General features: G+C 47.6%; 1 pseudogene; it reads right to left on the reverse strand.

Moving 5' to 3' along the window:
* Nucleotides 1-7692: 7692 nt before the first annotated feature.
* On the reverse strand, nt 7693-8655 carry LOC116823384 (olfactory receptor 52K1-like; annotated as a pseudogene).
* Nucleotides 8656-9583: the final 928 nt, after the last annotated feature.

Raw genomic sequence — 9583 nt, forward strand, 5'->3', positions numbered from 1 at the left:
AGCTACGTCAGGTCAGAGATGGCTCAAAAGGTGTGCTCACCACTCACGACCACAGATGTCCCTGGGTAGTTGAATCGGGGCACAACTGCTGCAGGGCCCACGCTTTAGGAGGCCCCATGGGCCGGTGTGATGCCGGTGTGGTATGTCCCAAGAAGGACAAACCGTCACTTCCCCCCGGGGCCCCGGCACCCCGCTAGGGACGGCCTGCTCTACAACCTTGTGGGACTGGCAGCGTTAGCAATATTTCATCCAAGCTTCTACCACACATTAGGAGAGTTCTTTCAGCTCTGCGTATAATGAATGATCGTAGAAAACTTTGGAGTGGAGAGCGCATCACATTGTCACCAAAATAGTGATGGAGTTGTCCAATTCAACCATAGAAGTTCTTATCACTGATGTCCGGAACATTTTCCGGCGTGTCAGCCAGCCCTAAATGAAGTTCCGTTTTGATTGTTTCAAGAGTGTTCCCATCTTGCGTCAGGTACTGGGTCATATTAAATTGCCCCCAGTCTTTGTTCCAAAGCTTTCTTTGGGACACTCCAGCCTTGCAATGAGTGAGCAACAAATCCCTCTTACGGAATTTTTTCTTTCTGAGCTTCCCATGACTTCATCTCTGCCCTTCGATAACTAAACTGTTCTCTTCTTCCAATGAATACGAGATCCTCCAAAGACAGGCTCAACTCCTAAGTTTATCTACATTTCTTTGGCAGCTGGTAGCATCTTCAAAATCCGTTGTCTCTGTAGGCCAACATGATCAAGGGCAGCCTTCTCATCAAAAGTAGTAGCGTCTCGCAATGTCCATTGACTGCAGTTTGTAATGCCTTGCTTAAAATGTTTACTTGGAACAGGAATATTCGTGCCAAACCACAAGTGAGACCAGGAAATTTGAAGTCAGTTAATCTGATTTGCCAGGCTTTTGCACCTCATTCAGATTCTGGCCTTCAGGTTTACTTGACTGCACCAGTTCATGCGGCATTGTAAGGCCTCAGTCATTTGGTATCTCACTAGCCTTATGCTCACCCTTCAAATTTCTAAACACACGTTACACTTTCACATTACGCCAATAAAACAGGGTTCACAAATGCATCTGGTCTCTCACTTCTTTTCGTTCGTATATCCACTCATTGACTGGCATGTTCCCACTCCATATCTACACATGGAGGCCTGGCTGACAACATTCTAGATGTTCAAAAGAAATGTCATTGCAGAAAAGCCTGGCGTTCCATGAGATTCCACAAAGGTCCAGAACATTCTAGAGGTTAGTGAAAAATGACCCACATATTAATACCTAAACATTGTACTCAAAACATTCTATTTTCTCTCATGGCTACAACACAACACACCTAAACCAATAGCTCCTCCTAGCACCGGCACCCCATGGGTCTCTGGGTTGGCCTGTCCCTAAATGCCAGGTTGTGACACAGTTACTTTGTCGGGTCTTGCACTAGTAGTGTGACACTAGAGCCCTAGATTTGAGCATGAGTTAGAAAGTCTATAACATAACGTTTAATTACTATGTAGATGCTCCGCCAGGTTCTTAAACACGGTCAGTGCTCAAGTCACACCTGGCTTACAACAGTGTAGAATACGCTCAGGTCCAAACTGCCCTCCCATGGTCTCTGGTCCCCAACATGTGCTTCTCTCTTGTGTGCGAGCTCAGAGTTGCAAGCCAGTTTAGCGTGTTGCCTGTGCCCAGGCCTCGGCCGCCGGACTGGTCCGGCTCCTCTGCTTATTCTGGGCTGTCTCCCAGCCCGCTGTGAATGTGCGCTGAACCCCCCAAACCTCTCGGGCCATCCTTAGCACCTGCACCCGATCAGGGCTGTGTCAGGGCTCTTTTTCCAACGCGCACAACATTGTTTCATCGAAAGCCACATGGTCTGTCTCTCTAGGCCATGCCCCAGGGTGGCACAAAGATGACCAGTGGGGAATTACAGCCATAGAGCAAGCTGAAGCACTGTTATGTTTAGTTTGGAAAGAGGAATTAAGGAGACAGGACCGCGTTTCCCCTAATTTTATACGTCCAATGCAGAATGAATTTATTATGTGCACCAATAGGAGGTGATGTGTGACACATCACCCTCCATATTGGATGTACATAACAAAATACGTGTGGGGTGGGACCGGGGTTTTGGAATGTGGGTGGCCTCAAGGTGCTGAGTAGAAGGTTGGGTGAGGGGCTGCGGGCTCTGGGTGGGGCTGGGGAGGGGATGAGGGTTGGGTGTGGAGGGCTCAGGGTTTGGCAGCGGTGGTGCGCTTTGGACGGCGCTGGGGATGAACAAGTAGGGTGCAGCTAGAGGGTGGCTGTGATAGGGTTGGGTGATGTCTTTCCCTGCCGCAGCCTGGCCTGCAGGGTTAATAGTTGCTCCGGCTGCATGGCACGCAGTAAGGATTAAGAATGTAGTTTTCTACTTACAGGCTGTAAAAAGTGAAGTTCTCTTCTTGCACAGAGGAAGAACCAGTGTTTACTACCAGTCAATATTTAAATTCAGGAAAGCGTAGAACAGGGAATGGAGCGTGCCGGGAGGTCGTGGAAGTCCTTCACTGGAAGTTCAAAGGACTGGAGCCATCTGTCCCGGAAGTTTAGACTCCGAACTGCAATCTTGGCAGGACTGATAGCTGACTCTGAGCCACGTGTCTTCCTGTGTGTTCGTGCGGGTGGACATGAGCAGGCGGACATGCACTGATGGAAAGCACCCCGGCACAGGAATCAGCACCGTCTCCTCTCCCCAGCGGCATGTGGATGATTTGCGCTGCCCCTCCCTTCTGTCTGCTTCATCTAGGGTTCTTGGCTGCACGTGCCTGCTTCATCCCACTGCTACGGGGGCTTCGGAGGATGTGCCTCCCCACAAGCCATCCTGGGTGCACTCACAATCACCTTTGGTGATGTACGATTCTCCTCTGTGTACCGGGGGGCTCGTGCCAGCCCGGCTGTACCTTTGTTGGTCCAGATCACGGCATTGTCCAGGTGGAAACAGAGTGGCACCCACAGCCCCAGTCCCTGGGGTGCAGGCTGATACTGCAGGTTCCAACAGCCAGTTCATGGGTGCGCGGCTCGGAGGGAAACATAAACCTTCCAGCCCTTCGGGAACCACCTCCTCTTGGGCCAGCCCTTCTCTCGCACCCTCCCCCTTTACTTGCTGCAGGCGGCCTGTCCCCCGCTTCCCCTCCTCAGCTCCCTCTGCCTAATTGAGCAGCGACCGGGGTGGTGAAGATCAGCTGCTGTGGTCGCTGCTGAAGAAAATGGTGGCCCTCAAATCCCAGTGCCAGCGACGCCTAGTCACAATGGTTGCACCTGCCCTGTTCATTTGTTACAATATTTGTGTTGTAAGTTATTGTCTTAATGCACGCTTAATGTATATATTATTATATGGCGCAGATAATACGTGTTATGAATGTGATATATACTATATGTACCAGATATATTAAGGCAAACAGAACAAAGCTGATAGAAAAGTAAAGCAAGGACTTTTTCCGAGTTATTTTATTTCACATACACAACCCACCCACCACCACCACAGTCTGTTTCAGGTATTTATTGTAGTTCAGAAAGTGACAATGATACTGTAGTGCCATGAGTCACTCTGGTGAGGCTGGGAGATTTTGAAGTGCACTTTTGAGGCAGAGCCCTTTATCATCGTCTCTCTCGATCTTGTGCGTTGCTGCTGTCGGTTGTGACGTTCCCCCTGGTAATCGTGGACAAGTTGATTCTGCTAGCTCACTCAATCCTTGACTCTGGGAGACGCCTACCTCTCTGCTGTGAGTCCCGTTCCTAGCTGTTCTGAGATTGTTCTGCCGGGATTTGTGCAACTGAATGATTAGCCAGTTATCTTCCGGTCCCAGACGCAACCTAGACTCTGTCGGCAGTGTCCATTATGCCTGCTGGACGCTGCAGCTTATATGAGGTTGTCAGTTTACAAAGAAAATTGATATTTACCAGGGCTTGTTGCCCAAGGGATCTCTGACATTGCTTCAACCAAACACACTGCTTCAAGTAGGAATTAAAACAAACGATTAACTACAAATATAATATAAGTGCTAAGTCAAAACTAACAGTCAGGATGGGTCAAATAATAAAAAGGGCAAAACACATTCTAAGCTGATCTTAGCACTTTCAGTGTCCTACAAACAGAGATGCTTCTCCCCACAGGTGGTGTCCTTTCAGGCAGGCTCTCTCCTTTGATCCAGCACTTCAGTTCGCTCGTGGATGGTTCTGTAGATGGAGGTGGAAGAGAGAAGAGGCCTGGAACGTTCTTCTCCTTTATCATGTCTTTCTGCCCTCTTGGCTTTCCCCTCCCTTCAGAGTCAGGTGAGCGTTACCTCATCCACAGTCCCAAACCGACTAAAGGAGGGGGTGACTCACTTTGAGAGGGTCCAAAGATCCTTTGTTGCTGCCTAACCAGTGTCCATTTATTCCTGTGAGCTGGGTGGGTTCTGTCCCATACATTGCCCTGGTGAGGTGTGAACTGCCTCTCTGCTTTAGAATTTTTACTTTGGTTTGTTTTTAAAGCCAGAGGAACATTTCAGCATTCATAACATATAAATTGATTAAACCTATAAACATCATCATAACAACATGCTCGTTCTCATGAGCCTTCCGAAAACACCCGACATTGACAACTTTGCTTGGTACACACATCATATTATAAGATGAACTCGGGGTACAGGATGTTCCCCCGAGGTACAGGGTCACACCTCCCACTTAGTTCACAGCAAGAGGGTAGTCACTGACAAGTTCGAAGGCAGTGTGCCCAGAGTCCCCTTTCCTGGACAGGGTGTTGTCCAAGTTTCCTTCCTTTATGTGTATAATTCCATGTCAACTCCTGCAGGATCAGGCTCCAGCGAAGAAGTTGGAGTTTGTGTTATAGTTCTTTTGGTATCCAGCCATGAAGGCCATGATGCGGTGTGCCTCAGTTTCCCATTTCACACCAGAAACTGAGTTTTTTTTGGTTTCTCTGCTTGTGATAAGCTTTAAATCTGTTTACAGGTATTAACTGAGAAACCAGTGTATACTTAAATTTTAACACAGTATCCAAATTCTATCTCATGACTTTAATAATGCACATTTTTATCACAGATAACGGGGTGTTTACAAAGATCTTTATGTACCACAGACTTCTGTTTCAGACAGTCTGGTTTGAGGTTGCTTTTTCATTACTCATTGTGTTCTTTGGCTTTTCCCATGTAATCAGTTCACTGGCTTTTCTTTTCCTCAGATGTTCCCTCTGCCTGCGGTTTCTTATTTTAATTATGTGTCTGGATTTGGTACCTGCAGGGTCTGGCAAATGGGTTTCGGGAGTCCTGCAATTGGCTGGCCCTTTGGGCAGCAGTCCCAACTATGGACTGTACATATTGCCATAATCCAGATCCCTTTTTGGGGTTACCTGTGTTTCCCCTCCCTGCACTGAGTCCTCCCTTGCCCCCTAGAGAAGCTTGTGATCTGTTTGCCTCTGGCTACAAATCTGTTTACCCTCGATCAGATTCACCTTTCCAGCAGCTTTCCCATAACTGTTCTCTGTGTTTCACAGCCTGGGGAAAACACCCCTTCTCTGTCAGTTGGGTCATTTGTGTTTCTCACAAAACTATCTGCAATTTCTTTGGTCTCAATCTCTGCTGGTCACAGGCGTCGGAGCTGCATCTTGAAGTGACGAGGCACAGTGACTTTCCAAAACTTTTCAGAATTAGCTCCTGAAACTGGGATCGGATTTGGGGTACTGTCTGCCATCCCTTTCCCTTGTCCCTGAGAAGTCAGCTGTGTGATCCTCCCCACAGGAGTCGATCACAAGTTTCCTTCAAACCTGGCTCATGGGCTGAGTGCCTGGGGCACAGATGCTGACTCAGCCATTTCTTTCCTGGGCATCCTTCCAACTGAGCAATGAGAAACATTCTGTACCCCTACTATTTCCTTTCCCCGGTTTCCTCTCTGGGCCCTTCTAAGACACATTAATCTCTGAGCTACCTAGAGAGGCTCTGTGTCTGGTTCAAGCTGCAACTGCTGGCAGCTAACAACTGCGACAGTTGTCTCCTGGGCAGGCATCACCCCCTGTTCCCTTCTCTGATGTGGTCTTGCCTAGCTTGCGTGGGAGTTTAGTCTCACCCCGTCCTGCTGTGATAGCATGTGGCTTCCCTGCTGCAGGAGAATCAAGTAGGACTCTTTCCCATTCTTCTCAGCCAATTCCTGAGACTTACAATTTCCTTTGGAGCCCCAGCTTTAAAACTATCTCCTGGCTGCAGGCAAAATACTTTAATCTGAGCTACACGCGAAAAAATCATTTCCAAGAGCAGGTCGGACAAGTGGTTGTTCTATTACCCCACAGTTCAACAACACTTTCCAAACCTTCTCACACCACAAGAATTTTAAGCAGTGGTCGAGGTTTCACCCTGCGCGTCTGGCCATTTTGCTAGGTAAAACCATACTGGCCTTTGGGACCACATTCTGCTTAACAGAAGGATCTGGGCCTGTACCTTCTCTGCCCAAGCATTCCCTTGCCTCAATTTGGACAACCTTAACAAGCTCCATATCTGGCTCTGCAGAGGTTAACTTCACAAAACCAATCTGATAGGGTTTCAATTTGATTTGGGGTGTTTTCTGTGAGAGCGACAGCAGAAATAACATGAGCAATTTTGGTTGCCTGTTCCTCTAGCACAGGGCATTTATTCTCGAGTAGGTCAGTGACTTTACACTATCGCACCTTTTGGGCTTCTTCTGCTTTTACAGAGATTTGGGATTGAGGGTTTCGGGGTGGTTCTGGGAGGTGGTACCAGCCTCCAGCCCAGCCACCCTCCCTCTTGCTCGGGATAAAATGTGATCGCCCCTTTCTACCAGCTTCAAATCCCTCTTTCTTTCTCTGGCCTCTCCTCAGCATACTCCTCAGTTTGTTGGAAGGCATCATTTAAAAGAGCATTCTCAGCCACAATCTTTACGTCTTTGTCCCATAGACACTGCTTTATTTCAGCCTTACATATGCTCTAGAAATGTTTTTGAGCAACCAGAACAAGCAGTCCTTCAAAACATGCCACCTCTTTACCCCATTCCCATTTTCCCAACAAATCTTTCATTTTGTTTCCATATTCCCCATTAATCATCCCTCTTAAGATTCCTAAATTTAATTCTATATGTTTTGGAGGTAATCTGAAAACTTCATAAAACTGTATCTAAAGCATCTTGAATAGGCATTCCATTGAATATATTTCAAGCTTTACCAGTTAATTTCGCAATCAGGGTAGGAACTCTCTTATCCTCAGGGATTTCATATATTACACAAAGCATTTCAGAGGTTCTCAGATATTCAGCAATATCGCCGTGCTCACTGTACGCAGGATATAAGTGTTCCCGTTTGTGGATTTTTGAAGTGATGGGAGTCAATGGCACGTTCGTGGCTGTGTGCAGGTGTATAGTAATAAAGCTCAGATGTTCCAGCACAGCAAGAGAAGGTGCAAGGATCCTTCACACTCATCTTTGTTACCAGTGCTACACACTTGGGGCCAAGTGAGGACAACTTCATGGCCAAGATCACCTTCCGGACAGCAGTGCTAAACTCGTGTAGGGGATGGTGTATTGCTCCCTGTGAGTCAGAGATGGAGTTCCCATCCCAGCGTACACAAAGCCCCCACAAACATGCTATCTACGTTACTCAGAAAATCTCTCCGGCATCCTCTGCTTCCTAATCCCTTAGCAGCCCCCTCCTGCTCTGCCTAGAAGCTTTTCCCTCGGACCAAGAGAAGCACCCGCTCACGAATCTGTTTGGTTTTCACACCGTATACGATGGGATTCATCATGGGAGGAAAGAGGAGGTAGAAATTGGCCATCAGGATGTGTACATGTGGGGCGACTTGGTGGCCGAACCTGTGAATTATTGAGGAGAGGACCACTGGTGTGTAGACCACTAAGATGGCACAAAGGTGGGAGCCACAGGTTCCCAAAGCCTTGAGCTGCTCTTCTTTGGACGCCAGGCTTAGGACAGCCCTTAGGATCTTGACATATGATAGGAAGATGAACATCAGATCCAGTCCCACGATGAAAAGAGCTACAACGATCCCATAGATGTTATTGAACCTGGTGTCGGCACAGGCCAGATTGACTACAGCCATGTGCTCACAATAGCAATGGGAGATGACGTGGGACCCGCAGTAGGGCAGCCTCCTGAGGAGGAAGGGCAGAGGAATCACTAGCAGAACAGCTCGAGTCAAAGCTGCCAGCCCAATCTTTGCTATCACTGAATTGGTCAGGATGGTGGCGTACCTGAGGGGATTGCAAATGGCCACATACCTGTCGAAGGCCATGGCCAGCAGCAGAGCAGATTGCATGATGGAGAACGAGTGAAGGAAAAACATCTGCACCAGGCAGGCATTAAAGCTGATCTCCCTGGAATTAAATCAGAAGATGCTCAGTATTTTCGGCATGGTGGTTGTGGATAAAACCAGATCGATGACGGCCAGTATGGTGAGGAAATAGAACATGGGCTTGTGTAGGGAGAGCTCTGTCTTGATAACGTACAAGAGGGTGCAGTTTCCTAGAAGGGCCATGGTGAACACTGAGCAGAAGGGGATGGAGATCCAGAGGTGCAGAGCTTCCAGCCCCGGGATGCCTGTCAGGAAGAACACTGAAGGATCAGAGCCTGTGCCATTGGGACCTGACAGGTTATCTTGCTGTGGCATCTTTTGTGAGGCTCACATCCATGTCTTTCCTTTCAATAAAACATAACACTTGGAATGAAGAGAACCTGTAAATTAAATACATACGATGTGCCCAATCTCAGCTCTGGAAGAAGTGTATTGACTTTTTGTTGAGTTCCTCAGTCATGTTGCCATAACACTAATCATATGAACCCTTAAATTTTTCTGTGCAAAATCATTTAGAGTTTTTAGAATGTCATTACAAGTCCCGAGTAATGAACCCCCTTGGTTACAAGTGTCCTACTTGGTGTGCATTCTGCCATGAAGTACCTAGTATATCTGGCTGCAGAGGACTTGCCTTCAGTCTAGGAATACCTGCATGTGGCAAGATGTACCTGGTACATTGAGCAGCACATTCTGGGTATTCAGCCTGGATGCATGTAGTACATTGGGGAACATGCCCACCAGCTTCAGAGCCAGAGCCTCAGCATCTATACAGCTATTCTTTAGTGTGGTACCCCGAGAAGCACGAGCCTGCGTCTGTTGACCTGAGCTGTGAGACTACCTGCTGCTCGCTGCGTAGACATCCCCAAAGAGCCTATGAGTCTGATCCTGCTCCCATTGAAGTCAGGAGGAGAACTCCCCACTGACTTCTGGGATAACTGAGCTGTTCTTTTTAGGTGACAAATCTGAGGGACTGTCCCAGGTGTCAGAAGAAGAGATTTTGGAACAAACTAATAAATTAAACAGTAATAAGTCACAGAACCAGATGGGATTCACCCAAGAGTTCTGAAGGAACTAAAATATCAAATTGCAGAACTACTAACTGTGGTATGTGACCTATCACTTAAATCACCCTGTCATAGCTTCCTACTCAGATCTGAACCTCAGAGTTCAGAAATTGAGATGCTAGCATGAAACCTCCAAGCTTATTTACCAGCTTAGATCTGATAGCTCTGCCACCAGCCAG

Source organism: Chelonoidis abingdonii, chromosome 1 (genome assembly GCF_003597395.2).
Source record: "Chelonoidis abingdonii isolate Lonesome George chromosome 1, CheloAbing_2.0, whole genome shotgun sequence".
Taxonomy (NCBI): Eukaryota; Metazoa; Chordata; order Testudines; family Testudinidae; genus Chelonoidis; species Chelonoidis abingdonii.